This window comes from Cheilinus undulatus, linkage group 7 (assembly GCF_018320785.1).
Source record: "Cheilinus undulatus linkage group 7, ASM1832078v1, whole genome shotgun sequence".
NCBI lineage: Eukaryota > Metazoa > Chordata > Actinopteri > Labriformes > Labridae > Cheilinus > Cheilinus undulatus.
The window spans coordinates 11,419,751-11,434,543 of NC_054871.1; the positions used below are offsets into that span (position 1 = coordinate 11,419,751).

Genomic DNA, 14,793 nt, shown 5'->3' on the forward strand with positions numbered 1-14,793 from the left:
TACATTACTATGAGGAGCGACAGCCAACTTGTTTAGGCTGAAGCCAGCTGTTAGCAACAAAAGACTCGCAGACAAGACTTTTCCGTGTTTCTATACAGACACTGTGACAGACTATGTACACAAAAACAGCTTTATTGGAACGCCTATGGTCTAGCTGTAAAATGTGCACACTCTATGCAGAGACTGTCTTTTTAGACACCGCTATAAGACTCAAACCTGCTAGACCTAAAGGCAGCATGGAACGTTATTTTAAAACAAAACTTAAAAGCTACCTACATATTTAATCCCATTGGCCTGATTTATTGATTTTTCTTATTTTTATGTTATCTCACATGTCAGCTTTTAATGTCTATTTTGTTAACCTTGAATTTCCAACATTCAAGCCTTATATCCTGTGGGTTTTTTTTTCAATTTTTAACTCAAGATAGTGCTTCCTCAGTCTTCAGTGCCTGTTTTTTTTTTTTTTGTTGTTGTTGTTGTTGTTGTTTTTTTGTTAACAGACCTCATGTTTTTAACCTTTTGCCTCGGGTTAGGAGGGCGAGGTACATACATAATCAGTGGTGGACAGTAATGAAGTAAATTTACTTCACTACTGTGCATAAGTACAGTTTTTGAGTATTTGTACTTTACTTGAGTTTAATTGTTTGGGGGAGACTTTTTGCTTTTATTCCACTACATTTTATGGGCAAATATCAAACGTTTTACTCCACTACATTCTGAAGGCCCTCTCATTACTACTTTTTCTCCTTTTTTTGCTGATGATTTTTTTTCCAGTCTGATGAGTAGTGTTGTAGTACTCAAGAACAGTACTGGTCTCGAGACCGGTCTCAAGACCACATTTTGAAAGTCTTGGTCTTGTATCGGACTTGAGAGCATTTTTACTCGGCCTTGCCTCTGTCTCAGACTGGCCAGACTCTGGATTTTCAATCATGACTGGTCTAGACCAGGACTGGTCTGCTGTTCTTTGACTTAATTAATCTGAAAATAAGGAGAAGCACTTGCTAAAACAAGGAATATCAGTCCATCTTATTTCTAGTCAGAAATACCTCAGAATACTTTAGGCCTCATTTACCTGACAAATCTAGATAAAAATCTCATTTTCAGATATTTAAATAAATTCCGGAGGTGTCACAGGCTTTTAAATACATACAAGGATTGATTTTTTTTTTTTTTTTTTACAAATAGTTAGTTGAACAAATTTGTTAAGTTTTTAGATTTTTGCATGTTGTGCTTTGAAAGAGCTGCAGACATGATTTTATCTGTCAAATTATATTTAAAAAAAAAACTAAAATTAAAGAGAGAATGCTTTTTGACTGCTCAACCTTGTCATGTTTTTAAAACTGATTTTTATGGTTTGGGCTCGTCTCTGTCTCGGTCTTGACTTGGTCTCGACCCCCAAAAGTCTTGGTCTTGTCTTGGTCTCAGTGCACTCTGGTCTTGGTCAAGTCTTGGTCTCAGATAGTGTGGTCTTGAGCACAACACTACTGATGAGCGAGATGATAAACTCTGTCTGTGTGGTTCGTCAACGTGGAGTTGCTGTACGTTTCGTCACACATCTCCAGGGCGTCTTTCCACAGTGCATTTCAAATTGTTTATATTTCATTCTGGAGAGGAGATGGGGATTACATTTGTAAACAGACTGGAGAAACAATAACCAAAATTTGCATTTTGAGTTTTCAGGTTAAAAAAATAGACTTCTGTTGGTTGTCATTTCTTACAGGAGTCAGACATGGTTTTGTCAACTTTCAACTCTCTGGCTGCAGACTGACAGCTCTCAGGACCGTTCATCAGAGACGCCCTAGATCTCAGAACAAATACACGCCAAAACTTTCTGAATAAAATTAAAGAAAGGGTTGGGATAGCAAAACTTCAAAGTTAAAAACCTGACCTGCAAAACCTGACGACATAACGTCTTCTAAAGTCAAATAAACAGTCCGCTTACAGGAAAAAGATTATCCTCCATGAAAACTTTCTAACGCAGCAAGAGTAGCTCACATAGCTCTGGTAACTGCATGAACTACATAGATAATGAAGCTAACAGAGCTAAGCTCACAAAGCAGCTTAGTAAGCTACGTATCTATGCTATCTATGTAGCTAAGTTAGCTTTAGCTTTGTTTGTTAAGGCTTGTGTTGCTAAAGCTAACTACGATATAGTTAACAGAGCTACATAATAATGGAGCTACATAAAAAATGGAGTTACAGAGCTAATTTTGCTAAAGCTAAGCTCACAAAGCAGCGATGTAATAGGTACATTATCTCGTAGCTACCTTAGCTTTAGCTACATTTGTGTGTGCTCACATTGCTAAAGCTAACTTAGCTACATTGGCTTATGTTGTAACATTAATCATGTAGCTATCCTTGCTAAGTTAGCTTTAGCTTTGTTTACTAAGATAGATAACAGAGCTACATGGATAATGGAGCTACATAAATAATTGAGTTACAAAGCTAATTTAGCTAAAGCTAAGCTCACAAAGCAGCTATGTAAGCTATCTAGGTACATAACTACATAGCTACCTTAGCATTAGCTACATTTGCATGAGCTCACATTGCTAAAGCTAACTTAGCTACATTGGCTTATGTTTTAACATTAATCGTGTAGCTAGCCTAACTATGTTAGCTTTAGCTTAAGCTAAAATGAGCCACTGTTCATGTAACTACCTCTTAAATGGATCTATGCATAAATTAATTCCAGATAAGACCTCTGACCTTTTTTTTTTTTTTTTTGAGAATTAAAAAAAATTTCTAACTGAAGATACGTTGTATCGGCAACTTGCCACTTCTTTTCTGAGATATATATGGCGTCTCAGATGAACGGTCCGTACGAGTGGCCACCAGAGATGAATGGACAGCAGTCCCTTATCACTCCATAGGGCAGGGGCCTGTAAGCTTCTCCCTTTATACCCACTTATGGGAAGTCTTTGCATTAATTATGACTCTCAATAACATCAAGATTAATGCATTAATGCTAGCAGTCCTTCTTTAAACATATGGCTCAAAGAAATATTCTACTCTGACTACCCCTACCCTAACAAACCTCCTCTTTATGAAGTTAATCCTTATTTCTTCATTTTGTATTTTTGAAATAAGTATCAAATAGTTCACAACTCCTCGTGTATTAATTACAGAGGTGTAGCAGGAAAAGACAAAACAAAAAATCTGAACTCAGGGTTCTAACTATTTTACTATAAATGGTGCCCCACTGCATACAACAGGTGTCCTTTTATTATTTTCCCCTTGCCCCTCAAACATCCTGAGAGCACCACTGGTAGAAAAATGTACTGTAGAGGTAGAATATACAGCATTATAAGAAAAATACATTACTCTTGGTGATGGGATGTATTCCCCTATTGTAATGATGCACAGGGGGAGGGTGATGATGCATCAGACCATAGGTGTGGGTGTCAGTTTATAATGAGGTGGGGGTCAGTGCATGTTGAAATTACATTCATCTTTAATGCTTCCATGACAACGAGGCAAACTGCATGGAGATCATGTGGAGTTTTTGGAGCTTCTAAAGGACCTTATTTCAAAGGTAATGAATGATTTCAGAGATTAGTCGCTAGGAGAAATGAGCTCCCAGGTGATGACCTCTGAGCTCATGAATGATGATCACAGTAACATTACATAAGTCAGTCAGTGAGGATTATGGTGTTTACTGAGGCGCTCAGAGTTGTATGTTCTTTCTCCTCAGAGACACTGAGGGTTAAATCTCCTCTGCTCTGTGGAAACCGATAAGAATCCAGCCCATCGGCGGCTCTCACAATCACACTGCTGCTTTTTATTTATTACAGCTGTCATACCCCGTGTCATGTGCTGCGGTTCGGCTCCCCACAGGGAAGCCACGGCGGCGCGGAGGTCGATCCACGTCCCGGCTCTCTATCCCCTCCCCTCGGCGTCCCCTGACAAGGCGCGCGGCCACACCTGCATTAAACGGGGGAAGTCCGTCCGCTGGAGAGCAGAGGAGAGAGGAGAGGAGAGGGAGACAGGACAGAGAGAAGGGCTGACCGAGGAGCACGGAGCACCTTCACGGACTTCACTGGACACTGTGATCCGGACCCGAGAGGGGGACGGTAACATGACATGGAATGATCGGTGCTGGGACTTAGTGACCGTGGAGAGAGGAGGGAAATGAGGATTAATATCGAAGTAGATCGGCGAGATATACGGAACAGGAGAGGGCGAGGGAGATCAGCTGAGCGCACAGGTAAGATCAACCTTCTGATAAACTAGACAGACAGGAAGGAGCTGCACTGGCTTAACTTTGACTTTTAATCCAACAGAAAAAAATCTCCTTCTTTATTCTGTCTTTATTTTCATCTAAACTTATTTATGAAAAAATATGGCTTCAAAATGTCTCTCTTTTTCTCACAGTGCATTACAATAAATGAAACCGTCAAGGAAAGAACATATTGAAATAGTTAGGAAATGCAATATCAGCGTTAAACTACAAACTCAAGCAGGATATTTCTGCTATAACAGCTACCAGTGTTAATACTGAACTTGGTTCAGGCTGCTGCTGCACAATATAAATATGAATATGGGGCTTTAAGGCTGCTATTTTTAACAAATGTGGCTTTTAAAAGTAAATTTCTTTCTAAAAACGACGAGGTAAGAATAAATCCCTTATAAAAGCCCCTATAATCAAATGATGTAGTTTTACCTATCTTTACCTTTATCATCAATCTTTCTTATCTTCAATATCATCAAATTTTCAGAGATTAAAATGACTTTAAAAGGCTCAGAAGTTATTATTATTGATTATAAACGACAACAAAATTGATTTTTGTTTAAAAATCAGTCACAATGAAATGTAGGGGAGATCGGGATTGGTTGTGCTACTTTAACTCCTGCAGAGATCATTCTTCAATAGGATGGACAGTTAAGGTAAATAAGTAATCATTTCTATTTTTGTATTATTTAATAACAAATGCCTAAAAAGTATTCACTTCCTTGGATTTTAACCCTTTAACTGATTGTCCAAATCAATTATGGTCATTATAATTAGGCATTTTGACCAAAAAAAAAACCCAAAATACTCCTTTTTGTCAAAGGTAAAACAAGTTTCTACAAAGTAATGTCAATTAAATAGAAATATGTAATGCAAAAAAGTGACTGCATCAATATTCATCACTTTCAAGTCAGTATTTAGTAGATGTTGGCTGCAATCACAGCATTGAGTCTGTGCGGATAGGTCTCACTCAGGCTTGCACATCAGGACACTGCAATTTTACTCCTTTATTTGCAAAAAACTGCTCAAGCTCTGTAAGGCTGCACAGGGATTGGGTGTGAACAGCCCTTTCGTAGTCTTGCCACAAATTCATTATTAGATGGAGGTCCTTGCCATCTTTAAACCATTTCTGTGCTGCTTTTGCTTTGTGCTCCAGGGACTTGTCTTGCAGACTGAGTACTATTTTCCTGCAGGATTTTCCTTCACTTTGTTGCATTCATTTTACCCTCTACCTTTACAAGCCTTCCAGGGCCAGTTGCTGAGAAGCATCCCCACAGAATGATGCTGCCACCACTTTGCTTCACAGTGGGGGTGGTGTGTTTGAGGTGATGTGCAGTGTTTGGTGTCCACCAAATATAGTTGTTGCATGGCCAAAAAGCACCATCTGTGTCTCATTAGACCAAAGAACTTCCTTCCACTTGACCATGGAGTCTCCTGCATGCCTTTTGGTGAATTCAGTGTCTTCCTCTTTGCCACTCTCCCGTAATGCTTTGACTGGTGAAGAACCTGTGCAACAGTTGTCATATGCGGTCCCTCCTATCTCAGCTGCTAAAGCTTGTTACTCCTTCAGAGTAGACATAGGTGTCTTGGTGGCCTCTCTCACTAGTTTCTTTCTTGCACGGTCTCTCAGGTTGTGAGGACAAACTGATCTAGGCGAATTTACACATGAGAAAAACCACTTTACAGTCAGGCCTGGTACGTATTGACAGGCAGGATGCATACAGGGTTTAGTAGCTTTGCTTCGGTACTTTTTAACCCTCTGGTTTCTTGGTGCAATAACACTGTTCTCTTGTCTGCTAGGTGAACTGCACTCATGCTCACTTTTCATGACTTGACAATCAAACCATTAAGTCCAACATTCATCATAAATACGAGCATTTTCAGGTGCAACACTGTCCGTAGTTTCCCACCACCCTCGTTGTCATTTTTTATTATTTTGATGAAGAGCCCCCTGGTGGCAGGATGAACATACTGTGGGTTTCAGTGTTATTAAACCATTTATTTTATGTGTATTAGTTGGGGGATGTGTTGAAGAACGAGAGCAGGTGTGCCATCATATTTAAAAGTAGCACACAATATATCAAGCTTAAAGTAATGTAAGCTTAAATCGAAGCTTCTTCTGTCCACTTTTTAGTGAATTTTGGGCGTAAAAATGACAAATACCCTTGTATTTTTTAAAATATAAAACCAATACCGACATGAAAGAATTCTCTGATTCATAAAAAACACAAAATGTCTTCTCACCCGAGTCTTTTGTGTTTTCTCCATGATATTTCTAGATATTATTAGCTAAATATTTGATATGAACTTGATAAAACAGACCCTGTTGATTGGTTTTAACAAGCACTGTGGCAACCAAACCCAGTCTCCCCTACTTAACATAAATCTGAGTAAGAAATTATCATTCAAGTGAGAAATATGTGTGAAACTTATGCTGCAGCTGGATATCTTCAAATTTTTTAGAGTCATGGTTGTTGTGCCACATTTCTCCACAGTCGTATTCTTGTGACTTTATCAGTTCTGGACTTCCCTGATGGAAAATTTGCTCTCATTAAAAACAAGGAAGTAAAATATGCTGTCGCTGTATCACACCTTAACCTTTGTACCGGTGAAATAGCCCTTACTGAGCATGCTCACAAACACTGTGGATTGCCAGTTCTGTACTGTAGGGCCATTGGCACGTACTCAGAGGTCAGCTTTGCTGCATTATGGAAAATTCATAAACCCCAGAGAGAGAAGGTGTTGTCAATACTGTATTCAAGTTATTGTAATGTGGACAGATCGATACAGCATTCAGGCATGACCCTCACTGTGTCACTTTCCTCCTATAGATCTGTTGTGACTAATCTAAAGACCAAAGATGTGTCATGACAGAGCTTAGAGAAAGGTTAAATGCTGTTCCTCTCTCCGAAATAAATATAGATCTTTTAAGACAGAGGGTTAACTCTTAGAAACTGGTCAGGCTGAAAACAACATGTGATAGCCTTCATCGGATAAGAGCCTGAAGTCAGGGCAGAGCGCTGGATGAAAGACCAACAAAGTGAGTCGGTGACTGTGCCCGTGGATGACCGAGCAAAGTAGAGGAGTCATATGAGAGCTCTGTGTAGGTGAGCTGTGTGTGTGACATGGATGCCAGACAAAGAGTGGAGTAGAGAGTAGGCCAGAATCTTAAATATCCCCGAGAGGCGTTTTGTTTCACAGTCAGCAGAAACAGAGTCAGGCATGTACCGTGTCGTCAATAGCAGCTGTACTGAGCGTCCACCTCTGTCCCTGAGCATAAAACATGCCCATCAATAAGCACAATCAATTCACTTAACAAATTCAGCGTATTGAAAGTTGGTGAAAGATCACAAAGATTGGTAAACTCTCTGGTAGAACTGTTCTGTGCTAAATGTTTGGGTTTGACATCCTCACCAGCAGCTTTGTGAATCCCTACTCTGCTAAATGCTAACAGCCACAGGCTAACATGCACACCTGGACAATTTTGTGCTAATGTTAATGTTCTTTATGTTTACTTTTCCAAAATGAAAGTGCACAGCTATGAATGGAATCATTAAATATAAATGCTGAGGAGCCGGAAAAATGCAGTTCCATGGTTAGCCACTTGAGGTTGTCTCCAAAAGGGTGTCACTCCCCATTAAACTCCATATTACCGTACCCAAACTTTATAGCATAAAATTACATGTTCAAAAGCTCGATTTAAAAAAAAAAAAAAAAAATCAGCGATTTTTTTCACTTACTGAGGTTGACTTTTCATGTGATTTCCTCGTTTAAAAAAAAATCAAGGTTCAAGTGTGTATGCTAGGAGTATGAGCTTTGAGAGGCAGGAAGGTGTCACCAGATAGACTGGTAGCAATTTGTGCTTATACTTGTGAGGGTCTGTATAGTGGAGTGTTTTGGGCTCATCTGACCTATACAATGGGACGACCTCGACCGTGAGGCAGGAAGTGATGTACATTACCCAAGTCTGAAGCTTGAAAAACGACGTTCTGAATGACGTTTATTCTGCAGTTGCAGTCAGAGGGAAGTTTCTATTTTTTCACAACAGCAGAATTTTATAAATAAAAATAAAAAATTAACAGAGGGGGGTAAATTTATATTTAATACACCACAAACTAAGGAAAACCCTAAAAGGGTTAGGGTAAAGGACCCAAACCTTAAAGGTTAGGGTTAGGCACTTGAACTCTAAAGGTCAGGGTTAGGCACCCAAACCCTAAAGGTTAGGGTTAGGGTAAGGGAGAGGGGGACACACAACAAACTGAGGAAAACCCACAGAGGGTGAGGGTTAGGCACCGAACCCTAAAAGTTAGGGTTAGGATAAGAGGGAGGAGGACACACCACAAACTGAGGAAAAAACCCAGCAAGGGTTAGTATGTCACTTCCTGCCTTACAATTGAGGTCGTCCCATTGCAGAGGTCTACAACAGGTGAGCATTTTTTACAACAGCCTGTTGCAATGCCACAGTGTCATTTAGCAGACACTTTTGTCCAGAGCAACGTCCATCTGAGAGTAAGCGTAACACAAGCAAAAATCTAGACAGGAGGAAACAGCATCAGTTAGTGCTACAAAGTGCTTAAAATCCAATCAGACCTTTTTTTTATTTTTGTTTTTAATGATAGACACATTCAATGAAGCTCACAAAGAGCTGGGCACAAACCCCTCAGAAGTACCACTGGGGACAATAATGGAGAAGAGTCTAGCTAAGTGCATTGTGTCCTCTAAAGAGCTAGGTCTTTAGCTTTACCTTGAAAGTAGAAAGAGACTACAGATAGAATGGAGTTGGGTAATTCCTTCCATTATCAAGGGACAACAGAGGAGAATAATCTAGCTTGGGACTTGGGGTCCTGATGTGATGGAAGTACCAGGTGCCTTTCACTGGCTGAGCGTAGCGCAAGAAGGATCATAGACCTGGATGAAGAATTCCAGGTAAACCAGAGCAGTTTTCTGCTTTGTAAGCAATGATTAGAGTTTTGAATTTGATGCGAGCTGAAGCCAGGCTAGAGAGATGATCAATGGAGTGACAGGAGCTGTCTTGGGTTGGTTGAAGACCAGATGTACTGCCTCGTTCTGGATCATTTGCAGAGGTTTAAATGAGCATGTATGGAGGTCTGCCAGTAATGAGTTACTGTAGTCATTGCTTGATATTACAAGAGCCTGTACCAGGAGCTGTGTTGCATGCTCTGTCAGATAAGGTCTGATCCTCCTGATGTTATGGAGGGTAAATAGGCAAGACCGGGCAACCCCCACCAATCTGGCCTTTATGGTAGAATGGCTAGATGGAAGCCTCTCCTCAATGCAAAACACATGAGAGTCTGCTTGGAGTTTTCAAAAAACTCCACGTGGACTCTGTGAAAGCCAAGCCTTTTCATGTGTTTTGCACTGAGGAGAGGCTTCTGCCGAGCCACTCTGCAATAAACCTAGATTGGTGGAGAGCTTCAGTGATGGTCGTTGTCCTTCTGGAACTTTGTCTCATCCCCACACAGGATCTCTGGAGCTCAGTCATAGTTACCATCAGGTTCTTGGTCACCTCTCTCTCCAAAATCCATCTCCCCCCAATAGCTTAGTTTGGCCAGACAACTAGTTCTTTGAGGAGCCCTAGTTGTGCCAAACTAATTCCATCTGAGAACTAGAAAAGCAATCGGAGAGCGCAGACCTCCACCATTAGCCCTATCTCCCAATAGTTAAGAATCCTTTAAAAAATTCCTGGATCCAGACAGTGATCCGGATCACTCCCAAAATCTAATCAGTTCTTCCTTATGCCATTTCTGACATTTCCTGAAAATGTCATCAAAACCCATCCATAACTTTTTGTTATGTTGCTAACAAACCAACAAACAAACCCTGCCGATCACAGAACCTCCTTGGCGGAGGTAATTATGGAGGTCACTGTGCTCTTGTGCTCTTACGTGCAACAGGTTTCTTTTGTAGCCTTCCCTTGATCTGTGCCTTGCAAGAATCCTGTCTCTGAGCTCTGCAGACAGGTCCTCTGACCTCATGTCTTGGTTTCTGCTCTGATATGCATTGTCAGATATGAGGCCTCCTATAAAGAGATGTGTGCTATTCCAAATTATCAATCATTGATTTACCATAGGTAGACTCCAATCAAGGTGTGGAAATATCTCAGCAACATTCAAGAGAAATGGGAGGACCCTGAGTGAAATTTCTAGTTTTTTGCAGAGGGTCTGAATACTTTTTAACAAATTTGCGAAAATTGTTAAAACTCTGTTTTCACTTTGCCATGATGGAGTACTGAGCACACAAGACCCAAGGCATTTTCAACATTTTCCTGATGAAAGAACTGTCTATTATTGTGGGATTTTAAATTTCTTCATTCAGGGGAAAAAGTACACTATTTTGTATCTTGGCCCTTTTCTCCACTGAATAAAATGTTTGATAGTCTCTCCGTCCTTGAACTGATTAAAGGATTTTCTGAAATTTGAATGGAGGATAAAAATTTTCAAAGTCTAATCCAAAATGATCCTTTGTTATACTGTTTGAAACATTAATGTACAGGTATTTTTACCAAAAAAATATCATGTTACCCACTAAAAATACTGTGGTGTTTATTTCAAAATCACAAATATGAAGTGGATGGTGGAGCCAGATTAGGAAAGACAAGCATGGGACGACCAAAGTCAGTAGTCTTTGGCATAAATAGCCAAATTTATAGCCTGGCTTTTCAACCAATATCTTACATTTCTGCCTCAGTATAAAGATGTCAATTTAATTCATCCACAAATATAGATGGCCAGACAGCAAGAAAGCCATCTCATTCATTATAATGATTATCTCCAGACAGCTTGAATCAGATTAGAATGTGCTGAATATCACCTCTGAGCCCACCAGAGGAAGAGAGGAGGGTTAAAAAACAAAGAGAACAGGTAGACTCTTTCCCATTGTCAGCAGGAGAGGAGCAGAATGGGCCCAGCATGTTAATTGATGATTTGATTAGTGTTTTAATATTGTAGCTGTGCACAGCCAAGAAAGGCAAACTGCTGCCCATTGGTTTGTGTCCTTTGGTAAAATTTTTCTCCAACACAGGGACATGTTTTTGTCATTGTGCATGTTTTTCAGTGATGCCCCTCTCTGATATGGTGTGGTAATCGAAACAGTTTGACAGGAGCAGAAATATTCAAGATATTTCAAGTTCGGCCCCATTTGTCCTCTGTCAGCTTCACTTTTGAGCTGAACGAGGCCCATATCCTGTGCAAAAATGGAACTAAAATGGGCTATATTTCTGTCAACAGCAGTTTGTTCCAACACTGAGAAGAGGAAGCTCTATTTAAAAAGAGGGAAATGCCACATGCCGTATTAGATAACAGACTAAAAATGTGCCTTTGTATTTCAGTCCTCATATTTTCTTTATCGACTTCTATTCTGAATTGTTAAATTGTGCTTGATTGTACCAGAGACACCACAACCTCACTGAGGATACAGTGTAAACAGCACGGCTTAAATACAGGTGCAGCATACTGTGTGTATGTGCTTGCATGCATTATGCCACAGGCGCTGAGAGTCAGGCAGCATTACCTGGAGCCAGAGGAGGAATCTGTAGCAAAGACGACTAACCCTCTTCCACCTCGTGCACACATCTCTCTTGCTGACACCTAAATGCCCGAGCAGACAGCCGACGGAGAGATAAGAAGTTAGGCAGATAAAGGAGCCTTGGTGGTGAGACAGTGGAGAAGAGCGGGGCAGAAGAGAGTGAGGAGGAGGAGGCTGTGGAAGGCTGCGGTGATAAGGAGGAAGATGAGAACAGATGGGGATGTGTGTGTTTGGATGTGGATAAGGTGTCAAAGGTGCAGGTCTTGGCTGCTCTTGGCGGTCAGGACGATGCTGAGCCACGAGGTGAGAAATGAGCTCATTCAGAAAAGGTGGAATTAGACCGTCCAAGAGGAGGCAGAGAGCAAGAGGGAAAATTGAATTGGGAGTGGTTTGTTTGACATCTACAGAAATATCAATGAAGCTTGAAACTCAGTCTGCAGCAAAGTTAGTATGCAGTTTGCACACATGCTTACAATGACTGCTGGTGATGCTGGCAATGCAGGTATAGTGCATCAAGAGCTCCCACTTAGCAGAAAATTAAGGTAAAGCCTTGCACACAGTGAAAAATGTCTCAAACCTTTATTGATTTTGAAACTGTGAGACCTCAGACATGCTGGAAATTAGTAACAGATTTAACAGTTTTCTTCTTATAGTTCGTGGTTAGCAACACTACTCACTGATTCACTCACCAACAACCAGTCTTCTCTCTTTAAACTCAAGTGTACAAGCCAAATGTGGCTCGCTGTTAGCTACCAGTAGAGATTTTGCTCCAGCTCACTCCCTTGTCAGTTTGATTATGGTATGTTTTATTGGACACTGTGTATACATTTATGTGTTGTCACATTTACCTTTGTTTGCCATTATTGCCATGGCTGAGTTTGTTGTGCTTCCTCCTTCAATCAGCTTGCTTCCTGATTTGCAGTCCTTATACAAACAGAAAATTGCTCTATCTTTCTTTACAAGGCAACTTTACATAATTGCTTGCTTATCTATGTTCTCCACTTACTCCAAAAATTGTTAGACGCTATAACCTAACCTTGGTCTGAGCTACAGGCTCATCAGCTTGAGGGTTAGATTAGTTAGATTTGTTGGCTGATGTAACCTTTGTTTGCTATGGTCTGTTTTTTGTCATATGTGTAGGACTTTTCGTGCTGCTGTCTCGCCCAGGACTTCCTTTTAAAAGAGATTTTTGTTGGAACACTCCTGGTTAAACAGAACAAATAAATAAAATTCCCCCAGCTCTAAAAATCAAAGTAGCTTTCCATTCAAAGATCAGTCTATAGATTTGAAGCACTTTTATGATCTAAACAAAGAAATGTTGTTCCTGTTGAAGGGACATAAACTGAAATTTATCGCCAGACAGGGCCAGATTAAAAAAGGTAAGACCTCGAGTGAAGTTGAGTTTACAGTGCAGAGAGTTCAGCTGGTGTAAAGGTCTTTCTTTCTCTCTCTTTCTGTCTTAGGTTTTCCCTTGTGATCCCTGACAGAGCAAGGACAGCGACACTGACTCAGCCTTTGTCTCCTCAATGCTTCCGGACAGAGTGAGGCGCCCTGGTTGCTGCTGCTGTCCATTGTGACTGCGGAGAAGAAAGAAAGATCCAGCTTGTCTGCATAAAGACCTATTCAGCATCATTTCTTTCTGCCAGCAACACCGTGCACCCGGTGAAGTCTCAGCACTATCTTTAGCCTAGAGCCTCTTACTTTATCCCAGGCCCCCTCTCCTCTTACACCCGTATCCCCATCCCACTCTTAGCCCTTTTCCCTCTTCCCAGCGTCAGCCTCAGCCCTCTGCCCCACTCGGAGTCCCAGATGACAGCTCAGAAACATCCGTTCCCCTCCCACTCTACACGAGTCTTCTTTCCTCTCCCTCCAGCCCCCGTGGCGCTTGGCACCGATGCCCATCACATAGACAGATGGAGCCAACCCTGACCCCTCTCCTCGCCCGCAGGGACGCCAAGAGAATCAACGCCTGACTAGAGGAGGGGGGGGTGAGCGGGAGCGTGTGTTGGGACAGGGAGGAGAGTATTGCTTTGTCACCACAGCAACACGTCGCCCTGACTCCTGTGGACTCTCCTTTAGGCCAACCCAAGGCCCTCGGCTGAAAATGCAACGCAGCAGGAAATTCAGCAAAAGGACCTCATTTTTCCTCCCCTAAATTTGACATACTCTGACTATTTGGCAGAGATATTTCGTTGTATGTGTTCTGAAGAGACAGGAACATTGTCAAAGCCTATATATAGAGAACAGCATTCAAGTAGGGAAACCACGAGAAGACAATCCCCTAATCTGACAAAGGAGAGTCTGCCATTCAGAAAAACTTACATTTTGACCTTCAAACTCCCCTTTGCCTCTAGCCTCTGAGGTAAAAGTTGCAAAAGCCTGGGAAAAATACTGCTTGTTTTACTTGCAGAAGCCCTTTTTTTACTGGGCTTTCCAAGCCTTGACAGCAGAAAGATAATTCATACGGGACTGCAGTCTGATCTTCCCTGGATGTGCATGTTTGCCTTTTCCAAAGCTGCAGGCCCTCTCTTCTACCTTGTCCAATATCCATTTTGTTTTCATGCCATTTGCAGCCTCATTCTCCTGACTATTTCCACCTGCATTTTTTACAAGAAACAAGATTTTGGCTGCTGCACCGCATCTGGATGTTGTTGACGTCTTCGAACCCTCTGAGCTGACCTGCATTTTGATTAGCCTTTAATGCCAGACAACCAATTTTAAAGGAACCAGGAAATCAACAATAAAATGAGACACTAATGGCCCTGTAAAATGAATTCAGCCGGCTGACATAACAGAGGGGGGAATACCGGAGTCCCAAAGCTTCCCAGGTAATTGGAGTGCAGTATAGTGTTTTTTACTCCAAAACACAGCTCCTGTTGTGACCTTGCAGGCTGAAAACTCACAGGGAGGCAGCTACAGAGTGGGAACGAGAGAGAATGATGGCGTATATTTCCAGTTATCTTTGGGATTTTTCATCATTGCTCTCGGTGCATTAGTACAACAGAAAATGTTTGGACTGT

General features: G+C 41.2%; 1 protein-coding gene across 2 annotated transcripts in view; it reads left to right on the top strand.

Annotated features, from left to right (window-relative positions):
• The first annotated feature begins 3,961 nt into the window (after positions 1 to 3,961).
• The window catches only part of LOC121512534 (transmembrane protein 125), a 30,450-nt gene continuing 19,618 nt past the window's right edge, over positions 3,962 to 14,793 (top strand). The window contains exons 1-2 of one of the 2 annotated variants that reach the window (XM_041791843.1): positions 3,962 to 4,204; positions 13,237 to 14,601. The gene's annotated coding sequence lies outside the window, so the exon portion shown is untranslated. The remainder of the gene's footprint in view (positions 4,205 to 13,236; positions 14,602 to 14,793) is intronic. The other variant, XM_041791844.1, reaches the window with a different exon arrangement.